The 21,306-nt window shown below is 44.4% G+C and overlaps 1 protein-coding gene and 2 long non-coding RNA genes across 8 annotated transcripts in view; 1 reads left to right on the forward strand and 2 right to left on the reverse strand.

The window, feature by feature from the left end:
- Positions 1–21,306, forward strand: part of TSEN15 (tRNA splicing endonuclease subunit 15) — an 89,004-nt gene that overhangs the window by 41,446 nt on the left and 26,252 nt on the right. The window lies entirely within an intron of this gene.
- Positions 1–21,306, reverse strand: part of LOC147651467 (uncharacterized) — a 112,242-nt gene that overhangs the window by 17,885 nt on the left and 73,051 nt on the right. The gene's annotated exons all lie outside the window — the stretch shown is intronic.
- LOC147651468 (uncharacterized) lies at positions 3,599–10,879 on the reverse strand. Its single transcript, XR_015274067.1, has 2 exons — positions 8,144–10,879; positions 3,599–6,861 (listed from the first exon to the last, which is right to left on the reverse strand). It is a non-coding gene; the product is annotated as an uncharacterized LOC147651468 (long non-coding RNA).

The raw sequence follows: 21,306 nt of genomic DNA on the forward strand, positions 1-21,306 counted from the left end.
AAAAAGCTATGAGAGAACTGTTTCTTGTGGAGAAGTCTCCATGGCATGGCAAGATAAACTCCTCTCCCTACAGGAACTGATGAAAAACTATTGTAGAGGTGGTAACAAATTTAAAATCCCAGGTTTTGTATCTACATTGTCAGTTGAGAAAGAAAAGAAGTTGGGCAGGGGAGTAAGTGTTATCCTGAGTTTTATTATTCTTTTAGTTCTGTTAATAAAGTTTTCTTTATAACTTACAAGTTTTGAGCCTGCTTTGCCCTCCTCCTAATTAATATCTGACAGCAGGAAATGCGTAAATAATTCTAGTAGATGCCCTGGTAATTTTAGCAAATGCTAAATCCAGTATATTATTTGGTGCATTGGCCAGGAAACTCAAATTGGTGAACCTAAACCACTACACCAGTGTATACCATGGACTTGAAGAAAGAAGGGGAGACTTGGGGCTGGTGACTTGGGTTTGCCATGCAGGACCTACAGTTGCACGAAGAGTGGCCAACCACCTACTTTGGGTCACCCAAAGCCCATCATCACCCAAACATTTTGAGCCACCTAAAGCCCCTTGTCACCCAATATTTTGTTTTTTTTCCTGAATAACTGAAGATGCTGTATCTCTGACTATGATTGAAAAGTCTATCACAGTTTATCAGCATGGGGACAGAGTTTGGAGGAGAGGTTATTGCCAGAAGGAAAGGAAATTGAATGCAGAACAGGTTTTTCTCACTGCTGTGGGTTTTTTTTCAGCTGGATGCTGGGTCTCAGCAGGGTAGGGTAATTCAGCCCTACAATGAGTAACTCACTGAAAGTCTGGATTGCAGAGGTGCTGTTGGGCTTGGGCTTGAGAACTGGAGGAACCCGGCGCTAAAAATACAGCTCAGTGACTACTCCAAGCCCTTTTGGGTCAATGGGGACAGTGAACAATGACCAGCCACCACCTGATGCCACTATCACCCAGACAAATCAAAGGGCAGAAGCTACCCAGCTGGATCGCAGCACACAGGTCTGTTTCAAAAGCTGTTCAAAAGCTATTTTTTTCTTTGTACCTGGCAGTGTCAATTCATCCACACAGGCAGTACATTGAAGATGAGCCACTTAACCCAGCTCTCTCCTGAAGATGTGTTTTGTTTTTATGCCGTTTTCACATGGGGAGGTGTTCAGGAGGCCCAGCAGTTTGCTTGTTGAGTCTACAGTCATTTCAGAAGCTGCACATTCTTGTAATCTGATTTACCTGCAGTGAAAAATGGAGGTGGGGAGGAGGTGGAGGTGCCCTAGATTTTTGTTTCTTCTTTGCAATAAACTGTACATTCTTCTTCCAAACTGTTGTATTATGATATCCTTTTCAATTGCACTCTGAGGTCAGTGCTCCATGGTGTACACCTGCTTGAAGTATTCCTGAACTCCATCTCTCATTTGCTTTGATGCTTTTTTCCTTTCTAAATTATACTCTGGGTTTATGATACAGTGGGCTGCTGAATGGTTCCAATAGGGGGGTAGAGCAGATACAAGTGTAGTTAACTTGTTCTGTGCTTATAATAGAAAACTGAGCCCATAAATGATAATATTTATTATATAAACTGATCCAATAAGTTATTGTTGTTTCCTGGACCCACCACAAACTCTACTTGTCCACCTCTCCATTACTCACAAGCCTCTGAGCTGGGAGAAGTTGTTCTTTCTTGACCCCAGTGTGCAATACCTGGAAAAGCCAGAAACCACCTCAGTATTTAAAACTGGAGAGTCCATTGTAACTTCCTCTGCCCAGATAAACTTCTTTCAGCCCTTCTGCTTCTCCTCAGACAACATTTCCTCTGATGTTATCCCAGGGCTGATACCAGGCTCCTTTGATGCATTGAAATTCCCCTAAGAACAATACCCATCACTTACTTCCATGTATATATTCCTTCTCTGCCTAGAAGGAATACTTTTCTATGATCTTCCAATGTTTATATAGGTCATTTTTGTCTTGATCCAATTTTCTCATTGGAGAACAAAGGCTATATGTTTCTTCATATGTCACTTTCACTCTGTACAGCCATCGTAAACATGCAGCTATGAAGTCTTTTCTCTGTGTAAATATTGAAATATAGAGAAAGTATCCCAATTATTTCCAAGATTTACCCTTAGGGTACCCCTTCCCCTTGAAGTCTGTATTAGCTTTAGTGTTCACTTCAATTAGAAGCATTAATCCAGGGCAATTTCCAAAGCCTCCACCCAAGTTTCTACTACCGGGGTTTACTTCTCCCAAAGCTCCCAAGACATGTTCTGCAGATCTCATGCTAATGCAGCAATTCACAGTATCCATAGGAGCTTAAAAGACACTTTTAACAATCTGATTTCAGGATATGAAACTGTTTGAGAGCAGGAGCAGCCCCAGCTGGCAGGCAGGCCTGTCCTGCTTCTCCCTGGGTAAGGTGTCGTTGTCTTGGTGACCGGCTGTCTTGCTACAACCAGCCACCTTAAGACTGCAAAAAAGGAAAACAAGGCTGGTTTTGTGTCTGGTTATCAGACAGTGAAAGATGTTTCAAGGCTTCCAAGCTGGCATTAGAGGGATTTGCTGAATTTCTGACGGTTTCTGCAATTTGTTATGGCCCAGGTATCACTGGTACACACAGAACCAGTTTATTCTGCAGTAAAACAGCCTCCAGCAACACCCAGCTCAGCAGGAGCAGGGCTTGCTCACTGCCTTTCTAGCTCCCAGGCCAGCAGGATTGCAGCAGAATGGGGCTTGAGACAGCTTTTCCAATGTGGGAAAAAGAGGACAAATGAGCATTGGCACAACTCAGCTCCAAGGTCTTGGGAGATGCTAAATGTCTGCCCAGGGCTGCTGGTCTTTTGTAGGCACTAATCTGCTGACATGACAAACAGATCCACTTGGGTGGATCCTGGGATAAGCACAAATTTCCATGGCAGGAGACTGCATTGGCAAAAAACAAAAGCCCCTTCGTGCCAGCAGAGCCAGGTGCCAAATTCTGCTCACTGTAATCTCTCTGTGAAACCACTTATCTGAAAAGGCAGGAGGAAGCTGGCTCCAGTCCCTTTCATAATTAAAGGTCTGGTGCTCTGGGCATGTATCTTTGGAGTAGAAATCTTATTATCCCACTTCTCAGCTGCCAAGGAAACATGGTTTAGCTGGACTGACTTGGAGATGTATAGGATCAGGACCTATATCCCTTGCTTGTGATGAGTCTCTTGCATCTGATGAGTCCAGAGCCAGCTCCAAACTAGGTGGGAGCACACCTGATATTTCAAGCACGAGCATGAGCCTGTGAGATGAGTATTTCCATGTCATCATGATTTAAAAGCTGCTTTAAGTTTTGGGAATAAATAGTTATGTATTCATACATACATATCTCTGGGTGGGTGTGTATAAAAACAGGTGTAGGTGAGAGATGGGGCTATTATCTCAAAAACAGATTTGATAAGGAAAGAAAGTGTTTTTGAATATCTGGAGATGTGTCACTATTGGCCTTCTCAATGCCTTATCCACTGGAAGTTTTTTCTGACAGATTTTACTGAGAAGTTCATTCTTTCACTCAGAGAAAAGCATTTATTTAACCAAGCTCCTGGCAAAGAATAAAGGTTGGAGTGTCCTGCTTACATCACATAATTTGTATTTAAAGTTTTTTATTTCTCCGGTGGACAGGAGTGGTCAATAATCCTTTTAACGTCTGCTTATAACTTGTCACAGCGAGGTGACCAAAGATCTTTTTGTCCCATGGAGAGCAATGCAAACTAAGGAAAAATATCCCATTGCTCTGTTATGGCTCTGCTTTTTGCTCCAGCTGCTGCATGACATGGGCTCCTGGCTTGTTTCTCACCATCAGTTTTACTACTCATAGTCTCTGGTTTTGGCATGGCTGCTCCTCCTGTGAGGGACATTCCTGTGCTTTTTACCCCCTTTCCTTAGCTTTTTGCCTGGAAGCTTTGCCAAGAGTAGCTCTTTACAATACCTGCCTAGGAGCAGGATGCATTCCTGTAAGGCTGGGATGGGAAAGGCAGAAGCTATAATCAAATATAGTGCCAAAGTCTGGAGGAGAGCTTTAAAAAGAGAGAATCACAGGATCCCTGGAGGGTTTAGACTGGAAGGGACCTTAAAGATCATCCAGTTCCACCTGCCCTGCCATGGGCAGGGACACTTCCCACTAGACTTCCAGCACAGAGCTTTTCCACAAGAGATGGAATTTCACCCGCTGAGGTGAGAACCAGCATTTTCCTGGCTCACCTGTGCAGTCTTGCCCCTACGAGTGCTCAAACTCATGCTATTTTAATGTCCTCAAAATGCTAGACCAGCTGTAAATATGGTGGATGACCTTATCCAAAGCAGCAAATCTGGATGTGTTCTGGCTCTGGCTAGAGCAGGGTGAGGTTCTGACCCAGCTGAGCCAGTGCTGCTGATGGGAGGTGGGCCAACTCCTTCACATGCCTCTGAGCTCCACAAGAAGCTCCCTGGGAGGTGGGTTTGGATGTCTCTGGAAAGACAGATATTCTTGAGCTGCTTCCCAGCTTCTGGTGGTTAAAGACTCATGCTGCTGAGGAGCAGCCCTCACATGGTCACTCAGACAGACAAGTTATTTTAGCATGAGTAACCCTGAAACTCTGGATGGGATGGAAAGTCTAATGATAAGAAGGTTGTGTTTTGCATTCAAATGCAGTTATAATTTTCCTGCTGGGTACTTTATATTCAGGCACTGTTGCTTAAGGATGTAGCTGTAGAATCAGTAATAACAAAGCAGGAAATTAACCAACAACTTGTTTATAACGTCAATTTTGTCTGGAAAAGTGACTATTACTGTTGGCGCTGGAACAAGCCTGATTGTTCAAGTGGGTTGAAGTGCATCTCTTGTGTCCTTTGGTGGCATGAAGGTGGCACCTCAACTGACAATTGATTTTGTTTTAGACTAGCTTGTCTTATAATTGGGGGCTCATCTTTGGAATGATAGGTGGATTTTGCAATTATGTTCATAACTGAACATAATTATGAACATAATTGAACAGAGATTGCTTTGCAACAAACTGATTCAAGGTCCAGCATGACTGATGTAGTCAGTACACCAGCTTGGAGTGGGGTGAACCCTTGGCAGATGTGGGTGGTTCTGGTCCTTCCCTTGGTCACTTACTGCTCTGTTGTGCTGATATTTTGCAGGCAGTAAACAAATACTTGCAGGGTTACTCTTTCCACTGACGTGCATCTCTCAGGTGCTCAACTAAAGTCCTAATCCTAAATCCCTATTAGAGCAGAAGAAATCTCTCCTCAATACTCTCCTCCATAAATCTGGCTGCTTCTGTGGTGCCTTGTAAGGTTTTACCCACCAGGTCTAGGAGACACCTCTGACACACGCAGTGGATCTGCTCTGATCTTACCATAAATCCGCTGTCTTGAGCAGGACTGTTTTCCATGATGGGGTTCTCACATGTCAGTATTGATGCTCTCCGCATGGATAGCTAAAACCAGAATTTTAGAGTTCATCCAAGATAAACAGAAGTAAAAGGTAATAGTGTAACAAGCTAGTTCCTACTGACTTCAGAGGGAGCATGGATGCAATCCAACAGTGTTTCATGCCCATGGAGCACCTTCCCTCTGACTCCAACAGCCTGTGCATGCGTTGATGATCAATGCACTGCGGTGCATCAATTCACAGGAGCTGCTCATCTCTAGCTGCACAATTTGTGACCTCCAAGGTCCTGAGCAGAAACCCAACCCTGGTGGCAATCCCAGGATGGAAGTTCCCACTGGTATGTGTCTGTCTTAGTTCTGGGATGCCATTGCTGGGCGCTCATCCTGCTGCAGAAGGAAGCAGCAGGAAAGTGCATGGCTCCCGACAGCCCTTCCCAGCCATTGGAACTGGAACAGCTCCAAGAGGGAATACTTAGCAGATGAAAGATGTTTGTTTCCAACGTCATCTAGCTCAATCTAGCTTGGATAAACTAATCCTTTTTGTCATCCCTCAGACTCAGATGTGACTGTGTGATAAGGCCTGACAGTGAACTGTCAGAATAGCAGGGAAAGCAGACCACTGCTGTCAAACACTTGACTTCTCAGTCCCCCTAGGTCTCTATTAATTGATTATGATGCACTTGGGCCATCAGTCTTTTGATCTAAAGAGTGGGAGACAGGAGTGTCCAGCATCTGAGCAGGTTTGAGTGAAGTCTGTCCCAGGCATTCTCTCAAGAATCCCTCATGGAATATATATCTTCTTGCAGATATCTGCCCACAGTCCTGGTCATGTGTCAGCAGCCAGTATGAGCTGCTGTGCATGGGAGGACAACTCCCCAGAGGTGAAAGGACAATACGGTGTTTGCTCCAAGAAAATGGAACAGGGATCTGTCCACACCAACCAGGTACAAAGTTTCCAGGTCACAACTTCTCTCTTTACTGGTACTGAATTACATAAAAGTACACAAACTAAATTCAACCAACAACAAAGGCTTTTTTGTACCCACTTGCCCAGCTGGTTCTACCCATGGGGGAGTTGAAATTTCTAACAAGTCCCCAGGGCTTTTTCACCTCTACTTGACCACTGAAGCACAAGTTCAATGAGGAGCAGCTGAGGGAGCTTGGAAAAGGGGCTCATCCTGGAAAAAAGGAGGCTCAGGGGGAACCTTCTGGCTCTGCAGAACTCCCTGACAGGAGCGTGCAGCCTGGTGGAGGTTGGGCTCTGCTCCCAGGGAACAGGGACAGGAGGAGAGGAAATCACCTCAAGCTGTGGCAGAGGAAGTTCAGGTTGGATATTAAGAAAATTTCTCCATGGAAAGGGCTGTCCAGCCCTGGCACAGGCTGCACAGGGTAGCGGTGGAGTTCCCCATCCCTGAAGGGATCTAAAAGCTATGTAGATGTGGCACTTGGGAACATGGGTCAGTGGTGGCCTTGTGTCGTGGTTTTAAACCAGTAACTAAAAAAACCTACTTATTTCTTGTTGTGAGATATGGATTAGAACAAGAGCAAAACAGGCTTAAGACTTAAAAGGAATAAAGACAGTTTATTAACAAACTACAAGAATAAGAATATCAGAATAAACTTTCAGAAAACCCCTTTATCTTTCACATCTTAACCATTTCTCTATACACATGACAACATAGAGACAAATAACTTTAGGATTCTGGTGGTTAAAAACAGTCTTAGTTCTTGCTACAGTCTTTCATCAGTCTTTGCAGAGAAACAGAAGTCTCTTTCTGTTAGCTTACGGAGTTTCTCACGAGAAAACTATTTTTTCATCATAGTTTTCTATTTCTCTAATGCCAGCTGCCCGGAAATCTGTCATTAGATCTTCTCCTCCCATTTCACATCTCCAAGGTGTGTATGGGTCACAGAGTTTAGGAATCTTATTTTTAAGGATAAGTTATTCAAAGGCAGAAGTCTTCTTCATTTGTCTCTGTGAGCCTTCCTGGAAAACAGTTTTCTCTTTGCCCCCAAAGCTTCAAAATCTTCACTCAACTCAATTCCAGCAACTCACAGTATCACAAGTACTCTCTCTCTCTTCTGCTCAAAAGTTACACTTTGAATATCTCATTCCTCCTAATACTCTTATCATGAATTAAAGGAGTCTTTTATACTATTATTGTCCATCTCCATAGCTTTAACAGAAAGATATTTCAGCTGTAAAGCATCTCCTTATTCTCTCTTTCTTATTTAAACTTAACTCTTTTCTTCACTGTTTTTGGTAGTTCTATGATGTCTCCTCTATGTTGATTGTCTCTCTCTCTGTCTTTCTGAGAAAAGGAGTAATCTGTATGTTTATCCAGGTAGTAAAAGAATTAAAAGCTTTAAGAAAACTGCAAGAGTTCATGGTGTTAAGTTTCAGTCTAGCAGCAAAAACTGAAAACCAAGCTCGGCTGGCCAGCGCTGCTTCTCTTCTCCCTCCCCCCCCCTCCACCCCGCGGCCTTGTAGGCCTGGAGAGGAGGGGAGGAGGCCAAGACAGAGCCTGCTACCTTGTCCGAAGCCGGAAACCAAAGAGAGCAAGAGAATTCTGTCTGTACTTCTTAAGGGGGTGTTTACAAGTTGAATTCACTTTTTAATGGTCAGATCTGCTGTCAATTCTTCAAAATGACCGATAATTGGTCAGGAGGGAAAAAACTCCCATCAGCCACCAGCAGCTTCAACTTCCTCTCCCTCCAAGCTGTCTTAAAGGTAAAGCTACCCCATGACACCTTGGCAGTGCTGAGGAAACAGTTGATCTTAGAGATCTTTTCCAGGCTAAAAGGTTCTATGATTCCATGAATTTTCAGTCTGGAATGTTGCTTACATCGACACAAGTTTCTGAGGGCTTCTGTAATATCGAAAGCACCCAATATTTCATTCTTGGGTACTTGTGTCTGGGGACCAAATATGAGACATTCCCAAAGCTGTCCACAAAACCCACAGCAATACCTGCTTTGAGTATGTCCCTAAGATGCCCCTGTTCTGTGCAGAACTGATGTGGCACTGCACCGGAGCTCCAGCTAGCTCTATGGTGGTCTTTTGCACTCCGGCGCAGGCAAGCACCAAGTGGGGAATCACTGGGGAGTTGGCTTTTCTCTTTTCTCCAGAGTCTTGGGCTGCCCCAAGCTCTGTGGTGCATGGCATCAGGGATGGAAGCAAGAAACTAGAGGAGTCGCTCTTGGATTGAAGTTCCCAGCAATGGTTTTATTAGGTGGGAGAAAACCAGGGGCCCACACTGGAAGGGGTCCGGTCCCAGAAAGCTTCGAGCACTGATGTGCAAGGAGTTAAGTACAGCCTAATCTCCAGAGGCGGGTACAAACCGTGGACCAATGGGGAATCTCGAGGAGAGGAGTAAGGGGCAGGGATCATAAATTCAGGACCAATAGGGATACACAGAGGGAGAGAGCAAGATTAACCAGTGGAGCCTCGAGGAAAAAATGATTGACACAGAAGGGTCTGGAAGAAGGTGGGGTTTACAATGATGGATAGGGAGTAGGGGCAGGACTAAAGTGACTGGCAGGGAACATTCAGTAAAAATAGAAGGGGTTTACATTACTGACAACTGGAGCCAAACCAATACAGTCAATAGGGGGAAACAAGAACATACCAACAAGCTTTAACTAACCTTTAACAAAATTAAATAAACTAACTACAACACAGAACAGAGGTTCACACAGAAGACACCCATTCCCATTCAAGAGACATCAGCTTGGACCAAATTTAATCAACTTCTGTAGCCTAAGAAATTAATGGGTGAAGGTAGGAGCTGATGCAGAGCGAGCCATCTTACTGCCCCTTGCAGAAAGGATGTAAATTTAAGTTTTTTGTTATTCCATTCCCTTGTGCCAGGGCACTTGAGCACAAGCACTACTCATTGTTTCTTTTTCCTAGAGGATATTCCAGTAGGAATTCTGACACTCCAGAGCAAGCCACTGTGAAAAATTTAAGGATGTCTTACATCTGACAGTGAAGATATTTATTTCATGTTCTAGACCAATGCACAATGATGTGTTAGACAAAGCAGTCCCTGCTGGTTCACCCTCCCCTCAGGATGTCCTGGCTGAAACCTGTATTTCAGAGGTGGGAAGACATTCTCTCCAAAAGTTTCAAGCACAGCAGAAAGACAGGTCCAGTCTAATAGCCTTGTAAAAGCTCTGAGGGCTTCCTCCTGCTCTGTACCAGCTGTGCAGAAATGTTTTCCTAAGATGTGCATTTTTACTTTATGTTTTTGTTTAAATAGCCTTTGAGGCCTCAGTTTGCCTCCTGTAAAGTCTGAGCCAAGTATTCCTGCAGGCTCAGTAACCCCACCTACAAAGAAAGAAATGTTCTATACAGCTTCTGTAGAGGATGTGAGAGATTCCCTATTCATGAACAAATAAGGAGAAGTAAAACTAGCTAACAAAAACCCACTGCTAATATTGAAGAATAATATTTCTGTGACTAAAACCTATTTTTATGGCCTTGAATGGCCTAATGGGGGCTTATCTTATTAGATCCGGTGATGGGGGATGCAGAGAATACCTTACAGGTGACTTTATTTTCAGCTTTTTTTGGATGCAGACATTTGAGGCCAACACAGGAACTGGAGGCCAACTTGGCTTTGAAAGAAATCCCATGTTCTTCATCTCAGCACTTCATCACTACAAAAGATACACAAGAGAGCCTTGGAAATTTGGAAAGCCAGACTTTGAACCACTGACATCACGCAAGTTCAGAATCAATGCTGGGGAAAACAAAGGTGATCCCACCTTTGTTTGTGCATTTTTCATCATAAGGATGGACACATCCCAGGGCACATGGCATCCAGGTGCAAGGTATCATCTTCATTTCCTTGTTCACACGAGCTTCTTTTAGCTCCAAAAACCTCATCAAAGCCCATGAGATCATGGCTGGAACCTAAACACTAAAGTTTTCAGCAGTGATAATGCTTAAAGAATAAGCTGCCAAAGAGCAGGTGGATAGAATGGAAATGAGACAAGATTTCCTTCTAACCCCTGATGTGATGGACAGCATTACTCTGCAACGTGTCTTGTTTCTGCAGCTTCCAAAGCAGAGCTTGTGGAAGAACAGGGCTGGAATACATTTATCTGAATTCTCAGCAGCTGCTTGGTTCAGCCACACTTGAACCTCTCACTTATTTGCATGTCAGCTGTAAACAGCCAGGGAAATGGCTTTTTGTTCTCACAAAACATTTGGGAAGTGCCTCTGTGTGCTAAATATTCAGAATTGTGCATATACAAAAATCTATTTGTTCTTCCATTGACAGAACCTCCCAAACATCATTCATAAATAGCAGCTGGCATAACTGAGTGCTTTGAGAACTGCTGAAAACGGTTTTTAATAGTTCCTATCTTCATACTTACAGAAAGAAACATTCCAAAAAGTAAGTGGAAATCTGTGAAATAAGGGATTTTTTTGGTCCTTTGTACAGCTGCCAGATATTATGTACAAAAAAATAAAAAAAATCATAGTTTGAGGTTCCCTGTAAGGGTAATTCAAAGTTCATTTGCTTGTGGGAGCAATTTAACAAATTCCTCAGCTAATGTCCAGATCCAACAAGTCCCCCTTTATCTGCATCTTTGTCCACGCTTGCCAGCATTCCTGCTGAATTCAATTTAGCAATCTGACACAGCAGCTGTGGTGTCCATTCAGAAACCCGTTCCTGTTTTTAAAATCCAGTCATGTAGGACGTCCCCTCTGCATTGCCTAAATGCGTTGCCAAAGCAATTGCCCACTGCAATTCCACCGAGATTGCTAGTGGTGCTCCCAGCCCACCATTGCCATGGATCAGCGGAGTGGAGTTGTTTGAGTGATGAAAATGGGGTATAAAAACCCAGAAATGCTCCAGAAGAACAACAACAACAAAAAAATCGGTTTATCCACATTTGTGCCTCATTATTCCCTGCCTAGAGCATAGATTCCCTTCTCCCCAGATTTTAGGGTGTGCTGTTCCACAGCCTCATCTCTTCTCATGCAAATAAGAGCTCCCTGTGTATGAATAAGCAAAGAAGTTTGTGTTTCCCTCCTGCTTTAGAGAACTCAGCCCGTCTGGAAGCAGAAATGATGTTACTTAGGTGATGGCAGGAGGAAGGAATAGTAATGGCAGTAGAGACATGTTTGAAAGCTGAAGGAATACATCCAAAATATTTCACAAGCACTTAAAATACTAATTAGCAAGTCAAGATGCATCAAGGACAGCAGTTATAATTAAACAAATAATTTGGTTGCTTATACTACCAGGCTTGTTGTAGTACAAGCAGTGTCTTTTCATAGCACCAGACAAGAAATGTATATTCATGTCCACCCTCACTCTCCTTCCTGTTTCCTCTAAGCCATGGGAGCAACTGTTCACTACCAATATTTTCCACATTTTTATGCAAGAAGAAGGGAGGAAGCTGCAGGTGAGCTTGGGCTGGCATCCAGCTGGGCTCTGCCTCCAGAGGTTGTGTACCTTGAGTTGGCATGAGGATGTGGGGTCACTACAAACAGGGAAGATGCACTTGAGACACAAATCCTACCTGGCCCCACTGCTGCTGTTTTTCTTCTGAGGTGCCAATCACTGCCCTCCTGCATTTGCCTCTTTCATATTGAGGAGGTCAGCAAGGACAGCACTTGGCCATATTTCCATGCAGAGAACCTCGATTGGTGGCTCCTTCTTCCAGTTTCCTTATCCTTGGGCCAGGGATACCCACAGCGCACATCCTCAGCTGCTTTTCTCTACAGGAGACCATTTGTTTGGTAATAAAATCCAGCCATTTGGCACCTTCTGTTGATGGGGTGAATCCCTCCTGTCTCCTTTAGTGTGGTGCCACCAATCCAGTTCCTTTTCTCTGGTTTCCCTCTAAATGCTTCACACAACCTGGTGTCTGCCCTGTCAGGTCTGATAAACCTTCCTGAGGGACATCTGAACAATGAATAGACAATTTCCAAGGGCGGGTCCTTCCTTCTCCTCACAAAGGTGAGGAAATGTGCAGGACACACACTGCCCCTGAGGCATCCCTGGCATGATGGGAGCAAATCCAGAGCTTCTTGAATTGAAGGAACTCATGGGGATTTGATGGTGGCACTTTGACAACTGAACTTGCAGTAGCCACCCGGCTCCAGGAGATGTTGCTGTGCTTTCAGCTAAAGACCTGAAGGAGATGCATACAGAGCATGGGGATTGAAAAGAGTTAGGGAAAACATTCTAAGTGCTTTTGGAGCAAGTAGAGTTGGGGACTGTGACAGCATGAGTAAAAGCTGTGTTTGGGACAGCTCTGCACTCCCCAGGCTGCCAAGTGGAGATGGAGGAGGCATCTAGTAAAAAGCAGATGGGTGTTAGAATCAAGGGCTGGGTCCCTGCTTCTTTCACACCTCAGATGGATGCTGCTTTTCCATACTTGCTGGTCTAATGTCATGCAGAAGGCAGGTCTCTACCTTAAATAAAAAAAAAATCCAGTTCTTCCCAACAGCCTTTTGACCTACAGCAGGAAAAACATCCCACTGCAGGGCCAGTTAAGCACAGCTCTCTAGAGAACAAAACAACAAAAGATATAAACACTTAATCTAAGCATTTAGACAATCATCTGCATCTTATGATAGCACCAAGGCTGTGAGCAAAGCTGCCAGGAGAGCTGGAGAAGGGCCAGGGCTCAAGTCAGAAAGGATCTGACTGAAGGAAGCACTGACATGCACAGAAGTTCTGGTTTAACTGGGTCTGGCCTGGCAAGCCAGGAGGATCAGTCAGTGTGGTGCCTTGAGGTTTGCTTGGGGCAGAGGCTTTGCACTGTCTCCTGTCACCCCCTCCCAGGATACAGCCCTGGGAACAAACTCATTCCCAGTGCCTGCAGCAGCCAGGACAGACATCTATTCACAGGGTCACTCCTGTGTTTGTGATCACCCTGTGTGACGCAGCCTGGGGGCCTGCAACCTGTGTTTGTTTGCAATGAGCAGCCACCCTACAAGCAGAAATAAGGACAGCCAGGGAAAACAGGAGCACTAAGGTTGTGTTTGTTCCCCATGTGTACAGAAGGAACTGCAACATGGCATTGTCAATACTCACACAGACCTGATGGCCAAGGTGTGCTGACAACCCACTTCAGCTCTACTTGAAGCCAGGAGCACTGTGGTGACCTCTTTGCTGTTGGCTCACCCTTCTGTGTCCTACCCATCCACCATCCACTCCTTCCAAAAGGGTGCAGGACATCCCTGCAGGTCTCTCAGCAATGAGAACCTCAGAGCCTGGCACTGCTGCAAACACTGTCTCCAACCCAGACACAGGGTGTCTGTTGGTACAGCCATTTCCCTGAGCCATGGCTTCATCCATACAGGAGCCATGGAAGCCAAAATCCCCATGAGAACAATGAAAAGAGTGTTTGGAGTAATTAAACTCCTCTGTTTTAGTTGTGCTCCCTGCCCCAAGGAAATTGCCATTCATCGGGGACAAACACAGACGTTATTGCAAAAACTAAGAGATGATAACAGACTGAGGGCTGCTTAGAGGGTTGGGTCAGCATCTGTTTGCCCGGAGCACAGGGGATAGGAATGCTGAAATAGCTCTTTGTGAGGCCAGCGGCACTCCAGTGCCTAATCCCTGTAAAACTCCACTACATCTGCACTGCTCCCAGGTCAGTGCATCCAATGCACCCTATCCCTGGTGGAGAGGGATCCAGGCTGTGTGGGTCCTATTCATCCACCCGCTTGTATGCAGAGTTATGCACATGTCCGGGGTCATCCACACACCGCCAAGAACCTGAGTAACACATCAGATGCTCTTATTCGTAGGATCTGAGTGTATAACAACTAATGACAAAAAGCCAATAGTGTCTAGACACAAGTCTGGTAACAGCAGTTTTTTGTCACACTCAAGACTGCTGTGGAGGGGATGTAATGTGTCAAGAGCACAAGATGCTGCTTTGTGCCCATGTAATTCCTCACTGCAGATGGGGGACAGTGCCTAAAAAATTTAGGGCACCTCCATGCTTTAAACAGAGCTTTGATCCCCAAATGGAAAGCACTCCTTGAAACAAAGCCTTGCTGCTGCTGCTGCCTTGCTGTCCAGACTAAACTTCCAGGTTTTACAAATAATAGGTCAAAAATAGACTAGAACTACAACTAGAACTAGGATATGTGAAAAGGAATGGAGAGGAGGGAAAAAGTGTGCTGGTTTTAAGTATTCTGTTTTCCTGACTGAAGGCAGCTGTGGACACAAGGGATTGGATGCTGAGCAACATAGGGACTTGAAATCTCCATTTGCTGTCACTTCTGCCCAATCCTAATGTCCTTGGGACATGGACTGGTGCAGGAGGAGCAGCTGGCTCCAGAAGCATGGCATAAGAAGGATCAATAGAAATATATCCTTTGTGGTGATCTCTGTGTTGGCAAGCTCTGAAATATCAACTAGAAAAGCACAACATGATGCAACATTGCCCAGTAGTGGGCAAACACTAGGTCAGCTATGTCCGCCAGCCTTGAGCAACTAGGGTGCAGGTGGGTATCTGGATTGGGGAATTCACCTGAAAAGTATTTGCATACACATTCATCCTCAAGGATGCTGCAGAATTGCAGCTGGGGCTCCAGAGGCTCCTGGTCTGTCCTAGACCAATTAGCTCTACTGAAATAGCTCTGAGCAACCTGGTCTAGTGGAAAGTGTCCTTCCCCATGGCTGGAGGTTGGAATTAAATGATCTTTAAGGTCCCTTCCAAGCCAAGTCAATGCAGGAATCTATGAAATAGGGCCATCGCAGGGACTATTTGATCTTTAGTGATGCTGAGATCTCAGCTTGTACCAAATACCGCTTTTCCATCAGCACATGAGAGAGCAGGAGCCACAGGTTTTCCCCAGAAGGCATCTTTTTCCTTTGTCCACAAAAAAATGAAGCTGATAAATGCAAAAGCATGCAGGGGTTTCCAGGTGTGGCTATTCTGGCACCACTGACAGGCAGCAAAGGTCTGAGGCAGAGCTGAGTTTACATGGTGACATTTAGCATGTTTGGCAAAACTAGAAGTTGAGCATCAGCTGTTAAGATTAGATCCCGACGTCAAAGAATTTGGAATTAGAAGCACAGGCAAAAGGGAAAGCAGCTCTACCTCACAGCAAGCTCCTGTTTCATTCTTGAGACACTCTAATTGCTACTATTTTTAATTACATATTTATACCACAGGCTATTTCTTTCCCTTTAATGAGACAGGAGTGAAATCAGCTTATAATATTTCTACATCTTTTCATGAAGGTTTTGAAGTAATTGCCTGCTCATTTTTACTTTTTTAGGGCTGCAGAGAAAGGGAATTGATAAGTACCAAAGAAATGAAAAGTCAGAGTTTCTTCCCAGCTGGGAGATTTCAGTGTGGGGAAGGAAAGGAGACCAGGAAAAGGGGGAAAGGGGGTCCAGGTCTGACGCATGTGAACTCATGGCCACTTCTCCAAAACAAGCTCCACTTGGCAGGAGAGTTCAGTGGGGAACTGTGGCCTTTGACAGAGTTGAAACAGCTTCAGAGCAGCTTGGGTTTAAAATAATCCTGGTGCTCCCAAGTCAGGTGGTTGGTGAGAAGGCTGGGACCAGTTTTTCTGCACTTGGAAGTTCAAAGGCATTGCAAGAGAGGTGGTATTGTCTCTTTTGGGCTTGCAGGACCCCTCCTCTGTTGCTAGTCCAGATCTTCACCTCACAGATCTTCACCTACCAGCCTTCAGGGTGGATAAGGTGAGGGGAACAGATCAATGCAGGAGGAAGTATCCTCCATCGCATAACTCTTAGTGAATGCAGGAATAATGAAAAGAAATGAGGAAAACCACCCCAACCAAATATTTTAGCTTCCAAATTTTAATTTTGTTCAACTAAAAATATAGAAAATTAAAGTTTTCACCATTTTTGCAAACAGGTGTAAATTTTGTTGAATCTTTTAAAGCTGACCTGTTACACTAGAGATGCCCAATTGCATTCAGGAGGGCAGGCAGAGAGATAAGGAAGAAACCTATTTGAGGTGATGCCTTAGGGATAAAACACATTCAGGGGGTGGCCTTTTCTGACAGTTGGCTAAGGCTGGCAGATAAAATACCCAGTGTGACTTGTAGAGTGGTAAAGCAAATGAATAAATGCATTTGGATTATCTGGAGTAGTTTTTTGTGTGTTTGGGGTTTTTGTGTGTTTTTTGTGTGTTTTTGGGTTTTGTGTGTCTGTGTGGTTTTGTTTATTTGTTTGTCTGTGATTTTGGGGAGGTGGGTTTTTTGTTTGGTTTGGGTTTTTTTAAATGCCTTATAGGATCAGCAGTTGAGGAAATAAGCCTCAGAGGGGCTATTTGGGTACTGCAGAGCAATGCAAAAAGTTTATCTAAGCCTGAAAATCAAGGAATGGATCCAATTGAAGTCCTGGATGACCTGACAGTGGGCTCACTGCTTATCCTTCCCAAACCACTTTCTTCAAAGTCAAATGGCTCCAGTCACCCTCCTTCCCAAAGCAGGAGCAGGACAGGGCCTGGGGGAATCCCTGAGTAACCTGCCTTATTAAGATCCTCCAGGCAGAGCACAAACCACTGACCACTGCTCTGTCCCAATGACCCTGGCAGTTTTCCCACACTTTTAGTTGTCTACCCATCCAGGGTGTAACACCCAAAACTCGATACAAGAAAACTGGGGGACACTGCATCAACACCTGACTAAAGACAAAGCAAGTTGCATCCACTTCTTTCCCTCATCCACAGATTTGGTCACAGAATATCCAGAGTTGGAAGGGACCCACAAGGATCATTGATGTTCAGCTCCTGGCCCTACACTCTCCCTGAGCAGTGGACAGCTTGGGAGTGAAGGGAAAAGCACTTTTAGGTTGTAAGTCAGTCTGTCAAGAAATTGCTACAGAAGCTTCCAGCCACAGGAGCCACTTGGAAGTTACAAGGAGCAAACTGAACTTCAGGGTAACAAAAGCTGAACAACAACAAAAAGTGCCCCAAGATATAACAAACCCTACAAGCTAACAGCAAAACCCAAAGAAAACCTCACCCCCAGAAGAGTCTGCCTGTATAAATAATTTACACATGGTCAGAAAAACAAAACAGGAACCACCGACTTCCCCAGACTGTCAGAAATGGAGGAGGAAGTCCACAGCCATCCAATCAAACTGCCTAAACCCAGGAAAAATAACCCCTTCCCTCCCCAACCTGCTGAAAAGACCCACAGCAGTAATGTTCCCTGCTGAAAAGTTATCCATAAAAAAAAATAAAAAAAGGGAAAAAAAAGAACAAAATAAAGACAGAAACCAAACAATAGTTTGTTGGTTTCTTGGAAATATTTGTGAACAATATTCAGAGGAAATTTTCTCAAGGGGAAGTCATATAACCAAGTAGAGAACCCAGGCAGAGACTGGGAAAACAGATCTTGCTCTCTAGAGGGGATTTCTGATGCCTAACAAGTCCAAAGCCATCCACTCATTCTTACCACACACATACATCAAGGCTCTGACAAAGATCAACCTTGTACCTTACTTGCTGGCATTCCTGAGGAGACACTTTGTCTGGCAAAGCTTTGACTTACCAACTTAAGAGCTGACTGATGCCAGTAGAGTCATCTGGTTTTCAGAGGGTCTTCCAATCCCTTTCCTTTTTCCAGCTGAAAATTTCAAATGTTCTTTAACTAAATACCTACAGGATGATTTGCTCTTAATGGTCCTTGCAAGAGAGAATTTTGCACCAGAGGAGATAATTTTTGCATGGAAAGTAACAGACCACAAGACAGGTATCGATAAGTTTGAATAAAATAAGGCAATAATGATGAAATCTGGTCCGTGAAAAGATATCTGTCATTTAGCATCCATTTGAAGAAAATGTAGTTAAGCACTGAATTCACATGAAGATTTTAGTATTGTTTTGCTTTAATGTTTTGTTTGACCACAGGTAGGAAATAACTATTCAGAGGATATCACAGTAGAGCATCTCTTCATAAAATCCACTTTCCATGTTCCTAATCAATAATGACATTAAAAACCTCACTGGGAGCTTCTGAACAAGCAGGGACCTTACTGCAAATGTCTGATGGGGAAATAATAAATGAACAAATTCCACCAGGAATAAAACATCAGCCTCGTTGGGCTGCTTGAAGTCTCTGTTGACACCCACACAGCTTCCCATGTATTAGTAAATAGTGGTGCTCCACCCAGCCACAGAAATCAGTTTATTTGGAGGTCTAATTGGCATCTTTAGCACTTGTAATTGTCTCTTCCCCCCGAATTTTGGCAGCTGAGATTATGAGTGGCCACCCCCTCTTTTGCATCCCCCTGGGGCTGTGCAGGTGAAATCCCCAGCATGGTTTCACACCTGACTGAGGCAGGACAACATTCCACTGCACAAATGCTGGCTGAGTTCTTCCTGCAGTGATCTGTGCCCACCAGGCTGAGGTTGCTTCTGGGTATCTCCAATTGCTACACCAGCAAAGCCCCAGTAATGAATATTCAGTATCTAAGGGCGTCCTTCTGCCTCCACTCACAGCAAACACGGGAAATTACTCTTTTTGTAACTGCAAACCCTTTGCAGGTTCTTCTTAAAATTTAGCTTCAGACAGGCCTCATCAGAACTGTGGTCCTTGTCCCCTCAGTGTCCCCCTGCGAGAAGAGCTGCGTTACTGTGGGTCCTGGGACATGTTCTATTTCCCAGAGTCAGAGATCTGCTTACAGGACACCCAAGCTCATGTGACATGGGTTTGGAGACTTGTTTACAGTGAGCAATCCCAGTAGCCTGGGCAGACTTGTTGGGACATTTATAATTGTGTCACCAGGCTACGTGAGCCCTGTTCAAGAGCAGGACAGGCTGCCCTTCCCAGCCTCTTACCCACATCCATAATTGGAGGGTGATATCACTGCTTTGCCCTACTCTTCTTTAGCAAAAGAATAGCATGCTTACATCTGTCACAAATGCACCGAGGCAAACGAGCTGATTGTCACAAGAAACATTTGATTTGGGACTTTTGGCCTCAAGAAAGTCACATGATCTCCAAGGAAATTTAAATAAATTCCAGGCAAGTCTCCACACACCCCCATACACAACCAGCCAGTACTCATCAATCTTAGGAGCCATTTAAAAGTTCTGCAAAAATAAAGATCTGATTTTATGAACATTTTAAATATACTGTACATTTGATATCCTGCATTAAGTTTCCAGGAGACAGTCCTACTATGTTAATAATCTCTTATCTCTAAATATTTCTCATTTTTCATTCACAAGTTACAGTACTATTGAGTCTCTTACAGCACATTTTTCATAAGTTCCCCAAGTGTTTAAGCCAGGGAAGAAGGGAAGGTCAAAAGAAACTAAGCAACTTGGTGAAGGTCCCTTAAAAAAAAAAAAAGAGGCAAAAAACCCAGCCACATTGGCTCAGCACTCTTGTAAAAAGATTCATTTTACCATCCTTCAAAGGTCAAAGTCAAAAAGAGATTGCAAGGAGACAATAAAAATATATGTACACAGAAAATTGCACACCAGACCTAGAGTTACGTAGATATTTAAAAAGCCTGAATAAAAGCACTCTCACTAGCTGACCATCAGAGCTCAGAGCTCTCTTGTTTTAGGAAGCACAGATCCCTTCAAGGTACCCTCACAAGACTTGGTGTTGTACAAGTGCTGAGAGAAAAAAAAAAATCACCCTTCTCTTGAGTGGTAACAAAATTATTCTTTTTGGCAAGTTTCATAAAAGCCAATCCTGTTTATGCTCAAGCAGGGAGTCTCAGGCAACAGAGTCAAACCTTGGCCAGATGGGCCATCAGAAATGAGCACAGAACCTCAGCACATCTGAAGCCTTCCAAAGGATTGCCATCTTCTTGAAGAGTTTGTTTTCCTTAAGAAATAAGAAGTTTGACTCCTTTGCTAATGTAAAATAAATAAAAACTCCCCAAAACCCAGAGAACAAAAGCCAAACCCACCCCTGAGTCAGAAATCTCCTGTAACTCTGCGCTGGAGAGAGCCCAAGGTTCTACACATCCCTGCTCACCCTGAAGGCTGATACCTGCGGGCACCTGTGAAGCAGCACAGGAGCAGAGGGCTTGAGGAAAAGCAGAGCACTTTAATGACTCAACAGTCAATGACTCAGCCTGCTGTGACATGGCAGCAGCCAAATTCTCTGATATCCAGCAGTCCAATCTCCACAGCACCAAATGAGAGCTGGGAGAGCTCTCATCCCAGATGGTACACTCAGATGTGCTCTCTGCAATCTCCTGAGTTCTCAAAAAGCTCATGCAATTTTATTTTAAGCTTTGTCACACCTTAGGATGCTGCTAACAGAGCATCCATTACTTTACCTTTCTTCCATGTCCTTTCTTTGTCTCCCCTGACGGGATGGGAACACCTCCCATGCCAGAGAGCATTTCCAGCCATTTTGAACACCCACACTTGGCAGCAATGGGAGGACACTGTACAAAGTCAGTTACAGCTGCTTGAGTCAGAGCTTGGCTTTCTAGATGAAAGCTTCCTGCAGGCTCTAATTCCACTCTCCTTGGCCTAGCTCCTTAGAACCTCACAGCCCAGCAAGGTTCAATCCTCCCTGAAAGCTTCAGGAATTTGTGGGACAAGGAACCTGTTGCCACTGTGAGTTTTTACAAGCCCTGAGTTGCAACACTTAGGGTAGCTCTGAACAGGGTGGCACAGCTGATCCTCACAGCCTGATCCTCTTCCTAAAGCTCAGTTTCAGCACTGAGGAACACCACAACTGAATGCTGGGAAGCTTTCCCTCTGGGAGAACGTAAAGGTAGCTCCTGGTCTTTGATGACATGACACTGGGTGTCACTGGGTGTTTCATGTCTCTCGATGCAGAGGTTTAGCTATAACTCAGTTTATCAGAGTTAGCTGCCTCCATCCCATCAGGTTCTCCTGGCAGGGACATGCTCCAGGAAGGGACATTCAGTTTGGATGGGTAAAGAGTAACAGTTGCCAGCAGAAGA

This window comes from Cyanistes caeruleus, chromosome 9 (genome assembly GCF_971803275.1).
Source record: "Cyanistes caeruleus chromosome 9, bCyaCae1.hap1.1, whole genome shotgun sequence".
NCBI classification, from domain to species: Eukaryota; Metazoa; Chordata; class Aves; order Passeriformes; family Paridae; genus Cyanistes; species Cyanistes caeruleus.